General features: G+C 41.6%; 1 protein-coding gene across 3 annotated transcripts in view; it reads left to right on the forward strand.

Annotated features, from left to right (window-relative positions):
- FYN (FYN proto-oncogene, Src family tyrosine kinase) overlaps positions 1-20,962 on the forward strand; it is a 139,796-nt gene that overhangs the window by 34,497 nt on the left and 84,337 nt on the right. The window contains exon 1 of one of the 3 annotated variants that reach the window (XM_063124773.1): positions 6,951-7,013. The exons of the other annotated variants lie outside the window; for them this stretch is intronic. The gene's annotated coding sequence lies outside the window, so the exon portion shown is untranslated. Of the gene's footprint in view, positions 1-6,950; positions 7,014-20,962 lie in introns of those variants that run through there. 3 annotated transcript variants of the gene reach the window in all.

Raw genomic sequence — 20,962 nt, forward strand, 5'->3', positions numbered from 1 at the left:
TAATAACTGTGCAAATTCATAACAAAATAGGTGGGCCCTTAGTTAGCCAGGTCCTAAGCCATTTAGGGCTTTAAAGGTTAAAACCACCTTGAATTAAGCAATTGACAACCAGTGCAAATCTTTCAAGCCAGATCTTTCTAATATGGTCCTGATAATCGTTCATGGATTAATAGTGTAGCTGCTACATTTTGCACCAACCTAAGCTTCAGGAAATTCTTCAGGGCTAACCCTATGCAGAGTGCCAGTGCAGTATTCTGTTGTGATCAAAGCACAGATAAGTGTTGCCAGGTCAGACTGACTCAGAAATTGTCACAGCTGGGCATGAAGTGTAATTGTGCAAATGCACTCCTTGCCACTCTTGCCACACTGTAGAATCAAAGCACACTGGAGTAGTGTTAAAAATCTTAGTCTTAGAAATGAATTGCACAAATGAAATTTTATCTTATTTGGAACTTAATCCATGGTATTTGGCATCCTTGAAAAAGAAGGGGAGGAATGCCTGTGGCAATGGAGACAATGTACAGGTGCTCATGGATCACTTAATAAAGCTACAGAATAGATGTGTTCATTCATTTATTCATTTGATTTGGACCCCGCCTTTCTGCTATGAAAAATGGCACTAAAATCAGCTTTCAATCACAAATAAAATGTGATCAAAACAATAAGAAAAACGAATGCATTAAAAAATAACAGAATAAAAACTGCTGTAGTAAGGGAAAGTGTTAATGCATCTTTGGTGCCTGTTTTCTTGTCACTAGATGAAGCAGTATTAATACTTGAAGTCTGAACAGAGTGAGAGGCACTGCAATGCAGATTTCAAGAACAGGACACAGAATGAGAGAAGCTGTCCATGCATTTTGTTTTGTTGTGTGAATTGTGTGTGAAAGTAAAGACTTTATAGGTCAGGAAATGGTTTAGTGCATTATCTTCATGGTTGATTATTTTGTTATGAGTTATAGATATATGACACATAATGGAAAACACGTAGATACAGAGTGTGTGTGGCCACCTTTCTCCATCAGCACACACAAAGCAATGTATTTAAAAAAGTATCTCCCACAGCAGTAGGAAGTTACAAATACACACAAATAAAATCAGAGAGAAGTATGAATAAAGTTCCACCTACCCTTCACTCAAGTGATTCAAAGCTCCATAAATGTTCTCCCTTCCAGCTAAGATTCCCTAGATTCCTTTCTTTTCCTCAAGCACTGTTGGCAGCTTCCTGCCTAATTTCTCTTCTCCTTTTTGGTACCTTAATTTGTGATATCCCTTTCTCGCCATGTGAAACCCAAACCTCCAGGATTGCCGGGCACATCGAAAATGCATTGCAGAAATGGTCATTTTCTAATCAACCAAATCACAAATCAGATTTTGCTGAGCATACTGTTAACTGAGGTCTTAAGATTAAAGTCAAAAAATGACTTGGGCCAAGTTTATACGTTTCTTACTACGTACTTACATGGAAGTTATTTCTACAACTCTTAAGTACTCTGAAATTTCATGCAGTACTGGAGCAGAGAGCTCAGAGGCACCTCGCTGAGATTAGCTAAATACTTCTGAATGTGTGGCTACCCTCCCCACCCACCCCACACATTCCACTGTGCTGTCTTATGGGTTCTTTGCTTAGGCAGTTGTTTAGAATATCTTTCCAGACTTCGAATGTCAAAGAAAAGTAGAACAAGGCTGACATTTGAAGCACATGGTGGCATTTTCTCTCCTCCTGTGGTGCGATACAGCTATCTTTTGCTGAAGTGCAAAAAAGAGAAATCAGCTTATCTGAAATGGGTTCGTATAGGAGATAAAAAGAGCTGTTTTAAAATATGGCTTATTTTTTAAGTGCAGTTAATAAAAAGGGATAACTCAAATCAAATGTTGCCTTATAACAAATAGTGTTTCAGGAGAATACGCTTATTTTTACCCCAGGCTTGCATTTACATTGTTCTGCAGCAACCCTGTCTGGTTAGAACTTTCTGTTTCATTATATGTAGTTAGGTATTGGCATTGTTTATTACAGTAATCCCCTGGGCATCTTTCTTGGCACCCACCAAGGTGCCCTATTATTCCCACCTTTTTATTAATCAACCTATTTTCTTACTTGCAGCTGGGATTACAGTGAAATAGGTTTCTGTTGGTGCTGAAAATTGTGGGTTCAAAGGAGTTGTTTAGTGTGTTGGAGCTCAAACCCCAACTCTGCCTTGTATTCGTTTTTTTGGAGGAGCAGGTTACTTATCCTTTGATCTCCTCCTTGCCTGTTTAACTTACTTCTCTCCTCCTACCTCCTTTTTTGCCACCACGGTCAACTCCCTTGAATAATTTCTGCATCTTCCACTTGTTCTTCCTTCCTGGTCATCTGGGGTACCTGCTTCTCCTGTTGTTTCAACCTGATCATTGCCAGTCTTACCTAAGCTTTGTAATATGTGCTTATGCAGTTTTACTGAAGATACTGGAAAAACTGCATCTGAGGATTACAGCTGGTCTATAAACTTGCAGGAACAGACCATCTGATCCATTTGTTGTTCCATATAATGCTGATTTGTAATATTCCAAAAGAATTTTGTGCTTTGTGGATTCCTCAAGCATCCCTGTGGACAACAAGATATTAATTTATGGTCATTCACAGCTGCCCATGAAGCCTGGCACATGATGGAACAACAGCTGTGGCTTTCTCTGATCTCTTCCTTTCAGCCATGTTTATAGTAGAAATGGGTGACAAACTCCTTGGTGTCAAATTCATTAAATGCTCTCCAAAGATGAAGCATTTAGTCCCCCCACACTTTATAAGTCCTTAAATCTCACTTTATAAGTCCCCCCACACTTTATTTATTTATAAAAATGTAATAAATAAATAAATAAATAGATAGATATGTGCAGCCATTGCCATGCCTTGGCTTGTGCAGCTTTGACTCACATACCGTATTTCTTCCATTCTAAGACGCCATTGATTGTAAGACGCACACTAATTTCAGTACCACCAACAGAAAAAAAAGCTTTGATTCTAAGAAATAATAAACGCACCCGCGATTCTAAGATTCACCCCGTTTTAGAGATGTTTATATGGGGGGAAAAGTGTGTCTTAGAATCGAAGAAATACGGTATATAAAAAACCTGTAAAAGCCACCTAGGTTAATGCCTCACATCATTCATTGGTTCCTCTGTATCTGAAGCCAACTCTTACACACAGTTTGCATGAAGAAACAACCCATCGTTAACAAATCCTGGGGTTTTTTTTCCAGTGAGTGTGCTAGCTCCTTCCCACTCACCCACTTCTGCTTTGCTGAACAACCCATGAACATCCCATTCCTAGGTTGTTGTCATGATTTACAAACCTGGCACTCCTTAACCCAACAACAAATCATAGTTTAAAGCTCTTGGTTGTTTGACCCTAAAGAAACCAGTGTGCCAAGTTGGCACTTCATGACAACAACCCTGGAATGGAGTGTTCCTGGATCGCTTACAAAGCAGAGCAGGTGGGAGGTAGGCACATGCTCATTTGTGGCCTATAGGTTGTTTAACCCCTAGTTAGCCATTATGTGCAAACCGGGTGCAAGTGTAGGTTATTGAAACTTCTTCATTGTTTAGATAAAAAAAGATAAAGTGCATACTTATTGGGAAAGCTAAAACAAACATGTTTTTTAAAGATAATAGAACTATTCTTAAAGATTGAAGAATTCTATTGCTATGTAATGGATTGACCTTGAGCTTGATAAAATTAAGAGGGAGCACCAACACATGTCGAGGAACACAATTTCAGGAAAATAGTTGCAGAGATATCAGAAAAAGCTGCCATAATGTCAGCAATTATGGTTTCTGGATTTTTTAAAAAAATATTCCATGGACAGATATCATCTTTCACATACTTTAAAATAATAATCTATTCATTTAATTCATGTTGATATCTTCATTCTGTAAATCTATATTTCTTTTGGTATCTTTCATCAACTGGATTTTTCTGCCACAAGATGTAGCCATAGCCATCAACTATGATAGCTTTAAGAAGGAATTTATTTATTTATTTATTTATTTATTACATTTTTATACCGCCCAATAGCCGAAGCTCTCTGGGCGGTTCACAAAAATTAAAACCACAGTAAAACACCCAACAGGTTAAAACACAATTACGAAATACAGTATAAAAAGCGCAACCAGGATAAAACCACACAGCAAAGTTGATATAAGAATTAAAATACAGAGTTAAAACAGTAAAATTTAAATTTAAGTTAAAATTAAGTGTTAAAATACTGAGTGAATAAAAAGGTCTTCAGCTGGCGACGAAAGCAGTACAGTGTAGGTGCCAGGTGGACCTCTCTGGGGAGCTCGTTCCACAACCAGGGTGCCACAGCGGAGAAAGCCCCCCGGTTGTGGAACGAGCTCCCCAGAGAGGTCCGCCTGGCGCCTACACTGTACTGCTTTCGTCGCCAGCTGAAGACCTTTTTATTCACTCAGTATTTTAACACTTAATTTTAACTTAAATTTAAATTTTACTGTTTTAACTCTGTATTTTAATCTTATATCAACTTTGCTGTGTGGTTTTATCCTGGTTGCGCTTTTTATACTGTATTTCGTAATTGTGTAATTAAGTGCTTACTAGTTATAATGGCTGCATGACCCCTTCTCAGATCAGGAGAACATGTCTGTGAATACGAGTTTCTTGGGAACCAAGTTTACTCCAATCCATGTGGTCCCATTCTGGGTACTCTTTCTTGGCCACACAAAAATGAGATGGATTGAAGGGGAGTTTAACAGAATTTGGTATACTGGCTTTTATATACAAAAGGTTTTGTATAAGGTTTTGCACATGCAAATAAGCTCTGCAGTCCTAGTAGTTATGCTTACATTAACATCCTATGCGAAGCAATTAGTAGCATTTAGATTTTTAAAAACTATACAAAAACAACCTTATTTATTAAGATAGTACTTTGCTATTGCCACCATTTAGAGTTATGCAGCAAAATGATCACAATTAATACATTGTACATAGGGGTGTAAAATCTATATTATAGAGAAGGTCCATAACAGAAACCTATTGAGCATGTTTTTAAAGCACTACAAGTGACAGGAAGTGCCAAAGGATATTTGGGGGGAATCCGCACGTCGTTCTCAGGGCGCTTCCATCCGCCCCCAGTGCACCCCGAAAACGATTGTATAACTCGCCTGTAAAAGAGCCGAGGAAGAAGCGTCCTTGCCGGTGCCGCCACCCAACTCTCTCCTCGCTGGCTGGGACGGAGAGCTAGGGGGAAGAAGGCGGAGTGGAGAGCTTCTTCCGCTCTCCACCCCGCCTTCTTCTGCCGAGCTCTCCGAGCTGGCTGGCGAGGAGGGAGTTGGGTGGCGGCAGCGGCGGCAAGGACGCTTCTTCCTCGGCTCTTTTACAGGCGAGTTACACGATCGTTTTCGGGGTGCACTGGGGGCGGATGGAAGCGCCCTGAGAACAATGTGCGGATTCCCCCCTGGACACACAAAAATACCTCCAGCTGCTTAGAAGAGAAAAAGATCCTGGTAGGATTGTATTTTGTCCATTAGGCTTCTATTGGCAAGTTAACGCTATTGATCCAATATTACTATAACATTTTTTAAAAACCCAGTAAATTTTATAGATTGGATTCACAGAGTTAAGGGTTTTTTGTTTTGCATTGCAGACCTATGCATGTCTAACTGGAATTAAGCCCCACTGAGTTCTCAAGTAACCGTGCAGAGTCTTGCAGCCATAGAGAAGCAATCTCTTTGAGGAAATATTTCTATTCATTCCACTGAGCTCTAGACTAAGAATAGGATTGCTATGAAAAATGAACGGTTTGAACAGCTGGCATTCACAGTTGCTTGCACTGACACTTTTTGAGGGAGTGTGTAGGGGAACAATCTTCAAACATTATGTTGGCGCTAGTTCCCTATAGGGAATATAGCTATTGAAAATCCGCTTTGTGGAACATTTGCTACATGGCAGCATACTGAACTACAGAGTAAATATCGTAACTTCCCAAGGGTTCCCATCCTCTGAAACGAGGTCTGAAAGCAAATTACATTAAAAAAGGAAAACTTTTTCATTTTCTTGTTGCCTAATATACACAAAGAAAATATAACTGTGCACAATCCTATACAGTTGTATGCTCCCAACTTCTTTTCAGATTTGTACATAATTGTTTAATGAGACTAGGCTAAACTATTTAATTTTCAAACTTTAATTTTTTAAAAAAAAAATACTATCACAAAATCACAAAATATGTAGTCACAGAATGTGAGCTTTGAGGAGCCTGTACACAAAAGACAGATACACTGGGGAAGCCCTAGGATTTGTCCATCTGCACAGATGTTCTAAGTGTTCTTTCATGCGCACAAAAGGCTATTCATTGCAGTACCACAAATAAGCCTAAAGTGGATCAGGCAACGACATGCAGAGGGTCTTTTCACACATTATGTGTTTCCTATGTAGAAAGAGTTTCAACGTAGGAAAAATTGTGATATTGTCATATGTGACAATTGCACACATGTCTATTTCAAAATAGCATGCACATGGTATACACAGGAATTGGGAAACTGTATTTCTGCAATAGACAAATATTCAGTCATAGCAAGTGTCTATGTGGGGTTTTATACTTTGGGCCTACACTGAATTGTCGGCAGGAAATATACAATGCTTGAGGGGAGACTGGGGGCTCATCTACACCAAGCAGAATATTCCATTATGAAAGTGGTATGAAAGCGGTATGTAAAAGGCAGGAGCCACACCAAGCCGGATATAGTGGTATGAAAGCAGTATATGCTATGTGTCAATGGACCCCAACAGTTGTCAGTGCACTTCAATACCACAATAAAGCAGCAGTGTGGCTCCTACATTTTATATACCACTTTCATGCCACTTTCATAGTGGATTATCTACTTGGTGTAGATGATCCCTTAGTCACATTGTGACAAAGAATTCATGCAAACCACAAGCAAACATCAGCTTTGCTAGAACACAAGAAACACAGACTATAGGCCAAGGAACTGCATGAATTGTTTCATATCCAAATGTGAATTGGGTAGGTACGCTGTCATTTCTAATCCTGACTTTAACTGTATGAATAGATTGCATTTCTCCCTTAATGAGTACAATGTGGGTTTTTTGTTTTGTTTTTTTGTACTTTGTTAGGTAATATTGAAATAAATGTAGGTTATTTTTGAAAGTAAGGTCAATTTGGAATATGCAACATTTTTCTGTTAGGTTTCCTAAGTACTCTTGTACCTTAAGGAACCGTGGGATGCAGTCAGATCTTGACTAAGGGTCAACTAGCCATTGGGATGACTCACAATAGCATTGCTACAAAAAAATTGAAATGCAATCCTCAAATTTACCCGCCTGTCTCTTCTTGAATTCCCAACTTGCTGTCTTAAAACAAATGACAACATCATGCCAAAATGAAGTTGACCTAAAAAAACAGACGGTGAAACTGAGATTAATGTATCTGTGTGTGACTGATGGAAGGCAACTGAAACAATTCCAAATAACTATTGTGAAGTACAGCTTGGCTGATAAATGTATTCCTATTTTTTCTCTGTTGCTCAGTGTTTTAATCAATATTCTAATTTAATTACATTTTTAACAGCCTGTTAGTTTTTAATATGCTCTTATCTGATTTTATTGTTTGTTTGTTTTGCTTGTGGGTTAGTTGTTTTGGAGTTTTTAGCCACCTTGGGCATTTTTTATGGAAAGATGGAATATAAATGTCATAAACAAATAAGGCTTACTTCATGTACTGGAGTATCTCTTGCTGGGCACACAGCATCTCTCTAGAACTAAAAATGTAGGAAATGAAATAATAAAATAGAACAGAGTGGGCAGCTTGTGACCATGCAGATGTTTGGGCCTATAACTCCCATCATGTCTCAACATTGGCTATTCTGGCTAAGGCTGATGGGAGTTGTAGGCCCAAACATCTGCATGGTCACAAGCTGCCCACAAGTTTCTGAACAATTCTGTTTCAGAGTGCCAGCAACAGATACCAATGTCTGCCTTGTCCCCAAAATTACAGCAATTTTTACAAACATACCACAGGGAAGTCATAAGCAATCAGCTCTGATATGAACAATACGTGATAATACTGTGCAAATATAAGAATAGTGCTGTGTGTTCTAAATATCTGCACAGCTCTGCTAGAGCACAGTGAGATCCTGTGTCTAGTGTATAATGGGAGGTGGTGGGAGATATGTGCAAACACTTGTAACTTGTAAACTCTTTGGGATTCAAAAGAGAGTTTTCAAGCTATGAAATGCAGTTCCTTAAAAAGGACGTCACCAAGTGCAGTTCATGTCTATGGAAATCACTATAAACAACTCACTGTTTAAACATAAGTTCATTCATTGAAAAGATCCCATAAATAGGAGGTTTTGTTCTGATCTACAAAATGCTTTGTATGTGTGCCTGTCACATGATATGTGCTGGTTTCAGTGTGAGGACATGCCTCCTCAACTCTAACCTAGAACCCCAGGAGTGGGGGCAGGGGGAACTATATAGTGAAACTAACATTATTGTTTGTAATACATTTAGCCTAGCTCTTCTGTAACTTGTAAAGTCTTTGGGATTTTGTAACAACTTCATAATTTTCGTGATAAAGCATTCCTATCGGTCACACTATAATTTAAACGAGAGAACAAACAAATGAATCAACATGATCAATGATTTTGGAATAGTTCAGTCCTGGAATTCATTTCAGTTTTCATTTGTTTATTTGTTGTGGGGTGTGGTGGGGGATTAGCAGGTAGACTAATTTAAAAGAAAATTTTAAAAGCTGTAGTGAAAGCAGGACCTCTTGTCACATCTTTGTTGCATCTAGTGGCAATAGATCTTACCTAAAGAATAATGGAGATGTAGAACCTGCAACAAAATGTCTCCAAAACAAATTGGGTGAATATTCAGCACATTCCTAATTCTAACTTACTTTTAAAGTTGTCTCGAGTGGTACTATATGGAATCAATATTTTACCCTCTCATAGGTGGCTGAATACATCTCTTAGAAATATTTACTGATCTATTTTGAAAACTCATTTTCTTTAGAAAGATGTTTGCATTTATTTACAGTTACATTTTTAGATCATCATTTTCACTTTAATATGCACTACTCTATTTAAAGCAAATCATGCTGACTTACACAGGAAGCATTTTTGTCTGCTGTGAAGAATTGATTTCTTTAATAAAACTATATTATGCCAATCATTCAAATATTTTAAGACTTGCTCTGGAGTGTTGCCATATACTTGGGGAGTATCTCAGGAACTGCTGTCTTCAAGTGTCCTGGAGGTAACTATTGGTATCTGTCGCCCTGACACCTCAGTATTTTAGTTGTACTCAAATAAACTAAGTATATTAGTTTATTTGAGTACAACTAAACTACTGTTGTACTCAACAGTAAAACAGTAGTTGTACTGTTTTATGTACTCATTTAAAGTACATAAATAAGTATTTTTATGTACTTTTATGTACATAAAAGTACATAAATGTACTGGCATTTTATGTACTCATGGGCCTTGTCTGGATAATGGGTTTTCTTAGTCCTCTGCAATTGGTCTTTCTCCATAGTAATCTCCCACCATTTTCAGCACTATCACTGTACTCTCACAGCTATGCCTTTTGCTTGTGGTCTTTGTTCATTCCAGCCCTCCTTTCCAAAAAAAGTAAATTCCACTTCTTTTTGTGATAGGAAAATGAAAAAATTACATTATGGCATGAGACACACCCTTTCAGTCTTAGTGAGTAAATGAGCATTTGTGCTGCAGGTCAGTTGTATTATTTCTATATGGAAGAGGTGAGGGAAGGTGCAACTTGCCTAGAGATGTTAAATTTCCAGAAATTTTGAAGGCATGGGGGGGGGGGAACCAATTTTTTTCTGGGGGGTTACGGGGGAAAACAATTTTTTGGAAAAAATGCAATATTAGCACTTTGTTACTTTAGCAACATAAAATGCAATTATGTACAAGTTGGTCCGGCATAAAATTATTACATTTGGTGTTTTAAAAGTACAGTGTATTTAAACAATTATTACAAATTAAATTTACTTTTTTAAATTTTTACCTTTTTTGGTAATAAATGGAGCTACAAACTCCTGAACTGTAAGGAACACCAGAAATGTAAGGAACCTCTTTGGTTTTGCCAGTTAATGAGGAGTAGGCAAAAAACAATTAAAACAAGCAGAAGAAACCATCAACATTAGTAACAAATAAAATGATTTATTTCTCTGCTAGTCCTCCACAGTGTCAAGTGGACAAAAAGCACCCATTCCCATAAAAAGAACTGAGAAAAAGTGGGGACCAAGATTCAATGAATATGCATGAAATTTATCAGACTCATTTTCTGAGCTATAGCTATCACTATCAGTTTCAGTCTCTGCTTCAGTGGCAGTGCCCACTAGAGGCAAAAATGCATCTTACTCTTGTATTTGAGAGTTGTAGTCTCATTTTGCAACCTAGGACTTGCTTGTCACAGTGCACAGAAATTGTAATAATCTGATACTGTACATAGTTTTTAGAAATCATTTGGATAAGTCAATATATGAACACCTTGTCTTAAACATTTTATTCATCATGCTAAAATAAAACATCCCATAATCCATTTTTCTTCATTTTTAATTTTTTTCCCAATTTATCGGGGGGAAACCAAAAAAAGGCTTCAGGAAAAAATGTTTTTTTCTGAATTTTTCTGTTTTTTTTCCAGGCCTTCACATCTCTAGGCTTGCCTATGGTCACCTAGGGAATTTATGGTAGATTTGAACTGGGGCATCGTAGTTCAGTTTCTTAATCCGTATGCCACACCAGCTTTGATATACTTTCAGTATGGGAAACATAAATTCTTTGTGTGATGTATGTGTGTATCTTTAACAGAGGCTTGAGTTTCTTTTCCCTCCTGATCCGGGGTGTCTCCTCCCTCTCTCTGTCGGCCAGGATGTCTCCCTTTCTTTCTCTCTTGAAGCTAAGGCAGAATAACATGTGGCTTCTCAGAAATTAGTGTTTTCTCTAGTATTGTGGTTAAAGAGTATCTGAGTCTCTTGTGTTGAATATACTCTTGACAGCAGCACTTGGGGTGGGCTGCATGCTGAGCAGGTAAACTCACCCACATATTAATCACGGCCAAAGTCTTTGGTCTGGATACTGCATATTTACCTTTTCCTGGACTGTTTACTATTCAGTTCAATCATACAGAATGGATAGAATATGACAAGTACAAATAGGAAGCCGTTCTTTCAATAACCTCCCAGCACCAGTCTGGAACATCTGCTTTCTGTGATATGTTTTGAGGACTATGGGCTCTATTCATGAAAGGCTTGCGGCTTGCTGTATTTTCCTGTACCTTTCTTGTGCTTGTATTTTTGTATCCCAAAAATTATTAAAACTTTCCTTCCCATGAATCATAAATCACTCTTTCTGCCTGGAGGCAGATAATAGTTTAAGAGTGTTGAAAGTGATATGAAAGAATCACCATTTCTCATTGTATACAAGCTCAATTCTTTTATCCTGTTACTTTCTCTGGTGTTGCAGATTTTTTAAACGCCACCCCATCCTCCAAAATAGTAGCATTGCCAGAGACTTTAGTGGGTTTAGTCTATATTTCTCAGGCAGAAATCATATTACAAAATCATATTATTGTCTGCAACCTATACTGCTTTAATAGAACGCAATTTAGAATGCTGTAGAACAGCAATAGGAAATCTCTGGTCTCCTCAAACTCCTGCCCCCACTGGGATTCCCCTGCATGCTGCTCCCAGTCAGAAATAACTGGCGGATTCCCCTTAGCATGCTTTTTTGACCCTGTGTCTTCCTCAGGTTTCTTCTTGCAGAGAGAGGCAGTAGTGATTTCCTATCTCTCTCTGCAGTTGGGAAAATGGGCTTTCAGAAGGTGAGGCTTTGGGGAGGGACTGCCCCCCCATATGACCTGGCCCTTGGGGGTTGAGCTGGGCTGCAGTGAGGCCCCTACTAAACAGCTCCCCACCCCTACTTCCAAATCTAATGGAATGGAAATAACTTATGCAGCCTAAACATAGTGCTTGACTTATAGATATTCTGCATGTATTATTATTATTTCATTTATTTTATTTTATTTTTTTATCAGATTACTGCATTTGATTTTAAAATATCACGAAGCTTTAGAGAGAGGACAAATTGTTCACAATTGCAAGACATAGATGCTAACAATGGCAATTTAGAAAGCTGCTTGAGGCATGCCTAAGGGCTTGTGTGTCCAACAGAACTTGGGAGTTTTCTTGGGAAAGCAATATTCGCAAGAATATTGGGTAATACTAAATTATAGACTGATTTTAAAGCTCTCTTGACTATGTGGGACTGCTGCGTGAAGTACACACACTTTGTGATGGACAATCAACTCCTCACTACCATGTACACACACTTAATTTGGACAAGATTTTATAGACAGGATATAATTTTTCAAGGTCTGTACACTCAGTATTATTAAAAACAACCCTAATGCACAGGGAAATCCTTTGATGTACATGCTAAATTGCAAAGGCAAATAAAGCCACCTTTCCAGTTCTATACCTGTTGCTGTTGGATAATTAAAATTCTTTTGTTGTTCTTCTTTTGCCCTAAAAACAACAATCCAGCATTGATAAGAAGCTGCTTACATGTCTATGTCTTGTTTAATTGTACAGCAGGCAATTCAGCAAATAGTGGGTAGATATTCTATTGAATCATTCCCACAAATAACAACATTGATTGGAATATCTAATAATTATCTAAAACTACAGGGACATCTATTGGAACCATAAAAGGGCCTAAACCCTCCTGATAGGAAAGATACTCATATTCAAGATTAAATTAAAAGAATACCAAGGTCAATTTTAAAGAGATCACTCTGTGCCGATAATCTCTTCGTTCTGTTTTTGAATATCATTTAGCTACTGGAAGTTAACTATCAATAAAATAGGCTTCTGAGAATCCAATATATGACAGCAAAAGCTGACTGTTGTTTTTATACTGTTGTTTTTATGTTTTTAAATTTTCTATACGTTTAATGTTTATTGTTTTAACTTTTGTAAACTGCCCAGAGAGCTTCAGCTATGGGGCGGTATATAAATGTAACAAATAAATAAATAAATGTTATATAGCCAAGAGACTCCTCTCAGACACAGAGAATTATGCTCCTAGCTGGGCAGTCTCTCTGCTTCCACTGAGAGAATTCTAGCGCAATAACTAAAATAAAATAAAATAATAAATGAATAAATAAAAATGCAAGAATGACCTGTCGTTGCCAGCCTGCTTCAGACTCAAAGAGAACTGGCACTAAGCATATTTACTCTTTCTAATTCAAGTTAAGTCAGAGTGACTCAAAATATCACCTGCTTGTGTAATAGACCTTTCTGCTTTTGCAATACATCTATTGCACAAGCAAAGGGGTGCAAGAAGCAGGGGGAGATCTGCTCCACTGGCAGACGTGGTTTTATTAGGAAATGGACACAGCTGGATTTCACTTCAAAGGATTCAGTTTAGCCTGTTTGTGAGTAGGGCCATTTTGTTTTCTCCTCAAAGTGTAGTCAGAGCCTCCCTGGAGAAAAATAGGCAATGACTTCTGAGAATCACATCCAGAGACCCTGTCCAATTTAGATCCAATGGAGAAAGTAAAGTTCTTCTTCGTGGTCTCTGTGCATCACACATATGGGCTTTGCACCTGCGCAGAGCTAGTTCCAGAGACTTCACAAGCTGAGAAACGTTTAGGCGGGAACCCCTTCCCCACCGTCCACTGAACATGCCCAGGGGTTCCCACCCAAACTCCCCAGTTCCTTTTCGACCGCTATGAGTTAGCAGCTCTGTGAGACTTCGCTCCACTTTTTGCTTATCTTTACTTACCTTGCTGAGAACTCGTTCCTACTCCTTCTTCTTTTCCTTTCTTCTCTTCACCTTTTCCTCATATATATATATATATATATATATTCTGCCTACTTTCTATTTCTCTTACTTTGCTTATGGCACAAAATGCCTTATTTAAAAAGTGCTCTAGGTGCTCCCAAAAGATCTCCTCTACCGGCGGACACTCTCTTTGCCTAGTCTGCCTGGGTGAGTCTCATAAAGTTGAATCCTGCGGTTTCTGCCTCAAGTTCTCCAGACAAGCTCGCAAAAACCGAGCAGACCACCTCAGGGCGATACTTTGGGAGAGGGCATTGGCGGCAGTCCACCCTGCTAAAACCGCCTTGACTCCAGCCAGCCAGTGTGCAATGGAGTCCCTGCCCCAGTCATCTCCGGAGATGACCTCCCGGAGCTCTGCCCCAACAGCAATGCCAGCCCCTAGCTGAGCTTTGCCTCCTCTTCCGGCTAAAAAGCCATCTAAGAGGCCAGAGGAGAGCTGCCCTGCAGAGGAGCCAAAAAAGAAAAAGAGTAAATCCAAATATGTGGAAAGGCTATGACTCTTCCTCCACCGTCGCTACCGAGCCCCTCCATACCGACATCTCCAATGCGAACGCCATGAACACCGAGGGCTTCGGTATTGAATACTCCGGTACCGATCTCGCCATCTATCCAAATAATTACCATCCCTATGGATGACCCGGTACCGATTCCCTCTATTTCTGAGTGTGAAATCAGGGACTCCCCATCAGTAACCGTACCGCCGGTTGCGAGTCCTCCTCGACACCGAGAGACGGCACCGCTGTTCAGCGCTATTAGACAGCAACACAACCGACTCTCTCCTCCTCACTCCCGATACCGAGAACTCTCTCCCAATGCTATACATTCAGCAATCTCTCGGTACCAACCATCGATATTGACACGCATAATCGACAGATCGCCTTCCCCTTTAAGGGAATACGATAGAGCTTCTGAATGCTCACTTCTGCCATATCAAATACTCCACTGGGATGATTGGATATATCACAGAGATCTTGAATATTTCTACTCCAGACATGGATATCCTCCATACCCTCGATACCGACAACCTCCCTCAGCATCACTTTCTCGCCCTCCTGTCGACAATGACGCTCCTTCCTCGCACCCGGTCACAACTAGGGATGCCTCCAGGGCGCCTGTCTCAGTACCGAGTCAGCAACCTCTCATTATTTCTGCCACAACTCTCTCCTCGCAAACCATGCAGATCGATTCCGCACTCCAGCAGCATCCCCAATCAGACGATGATTATGACTCTGACTCTGAATCTTCCATTCCACACTCCGTTCCCACTGACTTAGTGTCTCCTCCAGAAAGATCGTCACTGTCTGAGGATATGGCACAGTTTACAGAACAAGTGCAGCGCATGGTATCAAGATGTCACAACCAAAGAAGAAACTGGATGATCCAGTTTTTGACGCAGTCTCCTCTGAGTCTTCTACACCCGTGGCAATCCCATATTTACCTACACTGCTTCAGACCACCCAACAATCTTGGAAGTTGCCATCATCCATGCCACCCACTTCCAGGAGGTATGAATCCATGTACAAAATTCAAGAGTCAGAGGCATCCTTCCTATTCAATCATCCTAAGCCCAATTCCATCATTGTTGAGGCCTCACAAGGATGATCACAGAAAAGACACACTGCTCCTCTAGACAAGGAGGGTCGTAGGGTGGATATTTTTGGACGCAGAATTTACTCTTCCACCGCTCTTTCCCTAAGAGTAGCCAACTACCAGGCCACCATGGCTCGTTATCAGCTATTCTTATGGGAAACGATGTTGTCTCTTTGCAACTACTTACCTGATGAGCAAAGGGATTTAGCCCAAATCTTCTACACAGAAGCCATGAGACTTTCCAGACAGGAAATCAATACAGCACGCCACGCCACTGATTGCGCATCAAAAGCTATGATAGCATCTGTTGCCCTTCGGAGGCACGCATGGCTTCGCTCCGCTGGCCTCTCTCAAGAGACACGCACACGAATCGAGGACCTCCCGTTTGATGGCAACAGCTTGTTTAATTCTACCACCGATGAAGCCATGGACTATATACAAAAGGCTAGAAACACTGCAAAAAAGATGGGTATTGGGCAGCCCCAACAACCCTCCTTCCGCCATAAATGCTCATTTCGCAACCAATCCACTACGTTTTCCCGATCCAATACACAACAGCCCCCTGAGATACCACACTCAAAACCAATATAAGAGACAACAATTTCCAAACCACTTCAGACAAGTTAAGAACAAACCCGACAGCACCACCAAACGGCACCTTTGACTCGCCCATTCATTCTCTCCTCACACCCATATTCGGAAATATTCTCGCCCCTCATCTACACACATGGACTCTCATCACTACAGACACCTGGGTGCTACACATTATTCAAAATGGTTACAAGATCATCTTCTCCTTTCCTCCACCTCTCAGAATCGTGAAAAACACCCAGCCTTCCCCTCCACTGACACAAGAAGCAACATCGCTACTGGAGAAGGGAGCCATCCAACGAGTGCACCCCAACAACATCAAAAAAGGGTTCTACTCTCGATATTTCACATTTCCAAAGAGCAATGGTGGACTAAGCCCCATTCTGGACTTGAGAGACCTCAATTCCTACATCATAACAACAAGGTTTCGCATGACCACCCTCGTAACCGTCCTTCCCCTACTTCAACAAAATTCCTGGTTCATAGCGGTGGACCTCAAGGACGCCTATTTCCACATTTCCATCCACCAAGATCAATGCCACCTACTCCGATTCATGATAGGTCAGCAAATCTTCCAATTCCAGGTACACCCCTTTGGGGTAGCAACAGCTCCCAAAATCTTCACCAAGTGAATGGCACCAGTGTGTGCTTTCTTCAGAACCCTAGGCATCGAAATTTACCCATACCTAGACGACTGGCTCCTGGTAACCAAGTCCCACACAGAAGCAGTAAAAAATACTAGAACCACAGTCAACTTCCTCAGATCCCTAGGGCTCTGCATCAACGAGCAAAAATCCACTTTTCATCCTACCCAACGCATCAAATTCCTAGGAGCAATTTTGGACTCCACAATAAGCAAAGCCTTCCTGCCTCCCGACAGAGCATCTACACTATCCCTTCTTGCTCGATCTCTATGCCAACACAGGACTGTGTCAGCATTCAAAATTCAAAGACTACTAGGTCTTATGGCAGTGATTGTCCATGTAGTCCCCTATGCGCGCCTCCACATGAGGCCCCTTCAGCTATGGCTTCTCCAGAATTTCTACAATACTACCGATGCCCATCGTTGCAGACTCTCTATACCGCCTCATATCCGCCAGTCCATCCGCTAGTGGACAGCCATAGACAACATCACAAGGGGCATGGACTTTGCACCACCAATCCCCTCAAGAACGGTAATCACAGTTGCCTCACAGCTCGGGTGGGGTGCCCACTGCAAACATTTCAAGACCCAAGGAATCTAGAGTCCCATAGACAGACAGAAGCACATCAATGTACTAGAACTACTAGCTGTCAAAAAGGCACTCATATCTTTCCAGCACATTGTATCCAGCCACAATGTTCTCATACTCACAGACAATATGTCCGTAGTATGGTACATAAACAAACAAGGCGGAACACGCTCCACAGACCTCATCAAGTTGACATTGGAAATTTTTCAATGGGCCATTGCACGAAACATCTCCCTCTCTGCACTACACATCGCAGGACAAGACAATGCTTTGGCCGACAACCTCAGCCGCCATTTTGTTGATGACCACGACTGGCAGCTATCCCAGAAGATCCGATCCATGATCTTCCGCTGTTGGGGCCAGCCCGTCATAGACCTCTTTGCCTCTCCCCTCAACACTGTCTGCGCTCACTTCTGCACAAGAGCAGGCCTCAGATGCTTCTCCATGGGAGATGCATTCCAATTCCGTTGGTCAGGTCCCCTACTCTACCTGTTCCCACTTATACCTCTCCTGCAAAGAGTTATAGTAAAACTACAAACAGACTACAAACAGACAACTCCAACGCTATCCTCATTGCACCCTGGCGGCCCAGACAACCCTGGTTCATGCCTCTACTCAGACTATCCCTAGAGGAATACATCAGGCTGCCCAGACAACAGAATCTGATCACCAGGGACTCAGGTCACATTCTCCACCCAGATGTTCACACATTACAGCTAACGGCTTGGAGAATCTGACGCCACACCTAGGAACCGATCTTCCACAGGTCATACTTAATGTCCTGGACTCTGCCAGAAAGCCGGCCACACAAAGATCTTACTCCCATAAATGGAAACTTTTCACCGAGTTTGCTCTCACTAAAGCATCCAATCCGGCATCAGCTCCCATTCCGGTCATCCTGCAATTTCTTTACTCCTTATTCGAGAAAGGCCTTAAATTCTCTTTTCATGTCTACCTAGCAGCCATTTCTGCCTCCCACTCCACCATTCGCGGTTTTACTGTCTTCATGCACCCTCTAATCAAATGATTCATGAAAGGCATGAAAAATATGCTCCCACTGGTGCGCTCAATGGTACCTCAGTGGAGCCTCTCAGTCATACTAAAGGCACTCTCATCAAAGCCGTTCAAGCCTCTCGCAATGGCTAACCTACAGCTTCTCACCCTCAAAGTAGCTTTCCTTATTGCCATAACGTCAGCCCGGAGAGCGTCAGAGTTATGCGCTTTAAGGATAGACACACCCCTTACCTGATCTTCTATCATGACAAGGTAGTCCTACGGCTGGACCCTGCGTTCCTTCCAAAGGTAGTCTCTTCCTTCCATCTTAACCAGGACATCACTCTGCCAGCCTTCTTTCCGTCACCTTCTTCCACGTTAGAAAGCACCCTCCACTCTCTAGATGTCAGAAGGGCCCTCTCCTTTTACCTGTCAAGGACAGCACCAACGTCCTTGACAGTTGTAAATCACAACGTCTTTTTGTCTGCTACGGAGGACAACAAAAAGGGCAACAAGTCTACCCAAAGACTTTCTTCCTGGATAACCCAGGCTATCAAACTGCTCTACAAGGTCGCTAACATCCCTCTTGAGGGACATATCCGAGCTCATTCAACCAGAGGAGTGTCCACTTCAGCGGCTTTTGAACGAGGGGTCTCTATTCCTGACATCTGCAAAACAGCTACATGGTCCACTCCACTGACGTTTGTCCGTCACTACCGCTTGGATCTCAGGGCCCGGAAGGACTGCACCTTTGGACATGCCGTCCTCTCCTCCATCCTGTGACATCCCAGCTTGACACCACCCTCCTCCGGTAAGTCTGCTTGTTATTCGCCCATATGTGTGATGCACAGAGACCACAAAGAAGAAAGACAGGTTGCTTACCTGTAACTGTAGTTCTTCGAGTGGTCATCTGTGCATTCACACAACCCGCTCACTATGTGTCAGCCTGGCGCTGAGTGTATATATTTCTCCTCAGTGGGACTCTTGTGGTCTCAGAACTGGGGAGTTTGGGCGGGAACCCCTGGGCATGCTCAGTAGACGGTGGGGGAGGGGTTCCTGCCTAAACGTTTCTCAGCTTGTGAAGTCTCTGGAACTAGCTCTGCGCAGGCGCAAAGCCCATATGTGTGAATGCACACATGACCACTCGAAGAACTACAGTTACAGATAAGCAACCTGTCTTTAACATCCCAAAAATATACTAGGTGTTATTACTAAATAGCTGAGCCACGGGAACAAAGCTGGGAGAAAAGGTGACACAAAAACACAGTGGACAGGCAAAGGTGATAGGAAGAAGGCATTGCAGGCCAAAGTCTCACTTACAGCAGGACTGAGTCATAAGCATAGAATCATAGAATAGTAGAGTTGGAAGGAGCCTATAAGGCCATCGAGTCCAACCCTCTGCTCAATGCAGGAATCCACCCTAAAGCATTCTTGACAGATGGTTGTCCAGCTGCCTCTTGAATGCCTCTAGTGTGGGAGAGCCCACGACCTCCCTAGGTAACTGGTTCCATTGTCGTACTACTCTAACAGTTAGGAGGTTTTTCTTGATGTCCAGCTGGAATCTGGCTTCCTGTAACTTCAGCCCATTATTCCGTGTCCTGCACTCTGGGAGGATCGAGAAGAGATCCTGGCCCTCCTCTGTGTGACAACCTTTTAAGTATTTGAAGAGCATTTCTCAGATATCTAGAAGGAGACAGGAAGAGGCATGGGCCATTATTTCCCAATTCTAACGGCTGATTCAGCTTTCTAAAGACAGTTGTAATCAGTTGTAGAGGCCCTTGCCTGTGTCTCGCCAATGTCAGAAGCACATTTGGCAGGGACTCCAGAGAGGCTCTTCCCGGTGGCTGTGCCAGTGCCACCAAAACTCCAGGAAGCCCATAAAGCCCCCTCTTTGGTGGACGTCTGCCATTGGGAGAATACATTTTTTGTTTTGTCAGGCCTTTGGCTCGTTAAACTTAATATATTTTGCTGTTACTGCTGATGGTTCTTAAAAATTTAGTTGATGCTGTTTTTTCTACTCTTGGTTTTATCTGCTTGTTTTCTCTAAATTGTTTTAAATTTCATGATTTTATATTACTAGCGGATGAACTCAGCTTTGCACAGTATAGAATAACCCTTAGTGTGATATAGCAAAGTCTTCAAGCAAACTTAAACGTTGTCAGAGTTGGACACAGTGAGCAGTATCTAATGGAGCGCTTATGCGCCTACCAATTCTGTTGCATCCCGCTGATTCCCTTCTGCAAGCAGCGCCCACCATTTATGGAATGGAGATATAGCACTTCCAGGGCAACTAGAAATGAGCGAAAACACTTGTTTCTGGAATGGTCAATGGAGCTCACATAAGGGAGATCCACTGTTTCCTCTCATTTCAGGGCTTCCTTTAGAAACATTAAATCACCGTTTTGCAAATGGTGGGTCCCTCTTGAGCAACGGAATTGGCAGGATGCACCACTTGTGCAGCAGAATCAGCAAGGTGCAACAAAACTGGTGGGGTCATAAATGCCCTGTTGGATATTACCATTGTGCCTTCCCCCATCTGAGCGAAGCAGTACCCTAGGGCACCCTAGGCACAGCTCCTGCCATGGTACCACCATGTAGCCCTGTGAACAAAGAGTCTGTCCATTCCATTTCCCTGAGGCGGGTTTGTTTCTTGACTTGCTAATCTCCCCTGGCTTCCA

Source organism: Elgaria multicarinata, chromosome 4 (genome assembly GCF_023053635.1).
Source record: "Elgaria multicarinata webbii isolate HBS135686 ecotype San Diego chromosome 4, rElgMul1.1.pri, whole genome shotgun sequence".
Classification (NCBI taxonomy): Eukaryota; Metazoa; Chordata; class Lepidosauria; order Squamata; family Anguidae; genus Elgaria; species Elgaria multicarinata.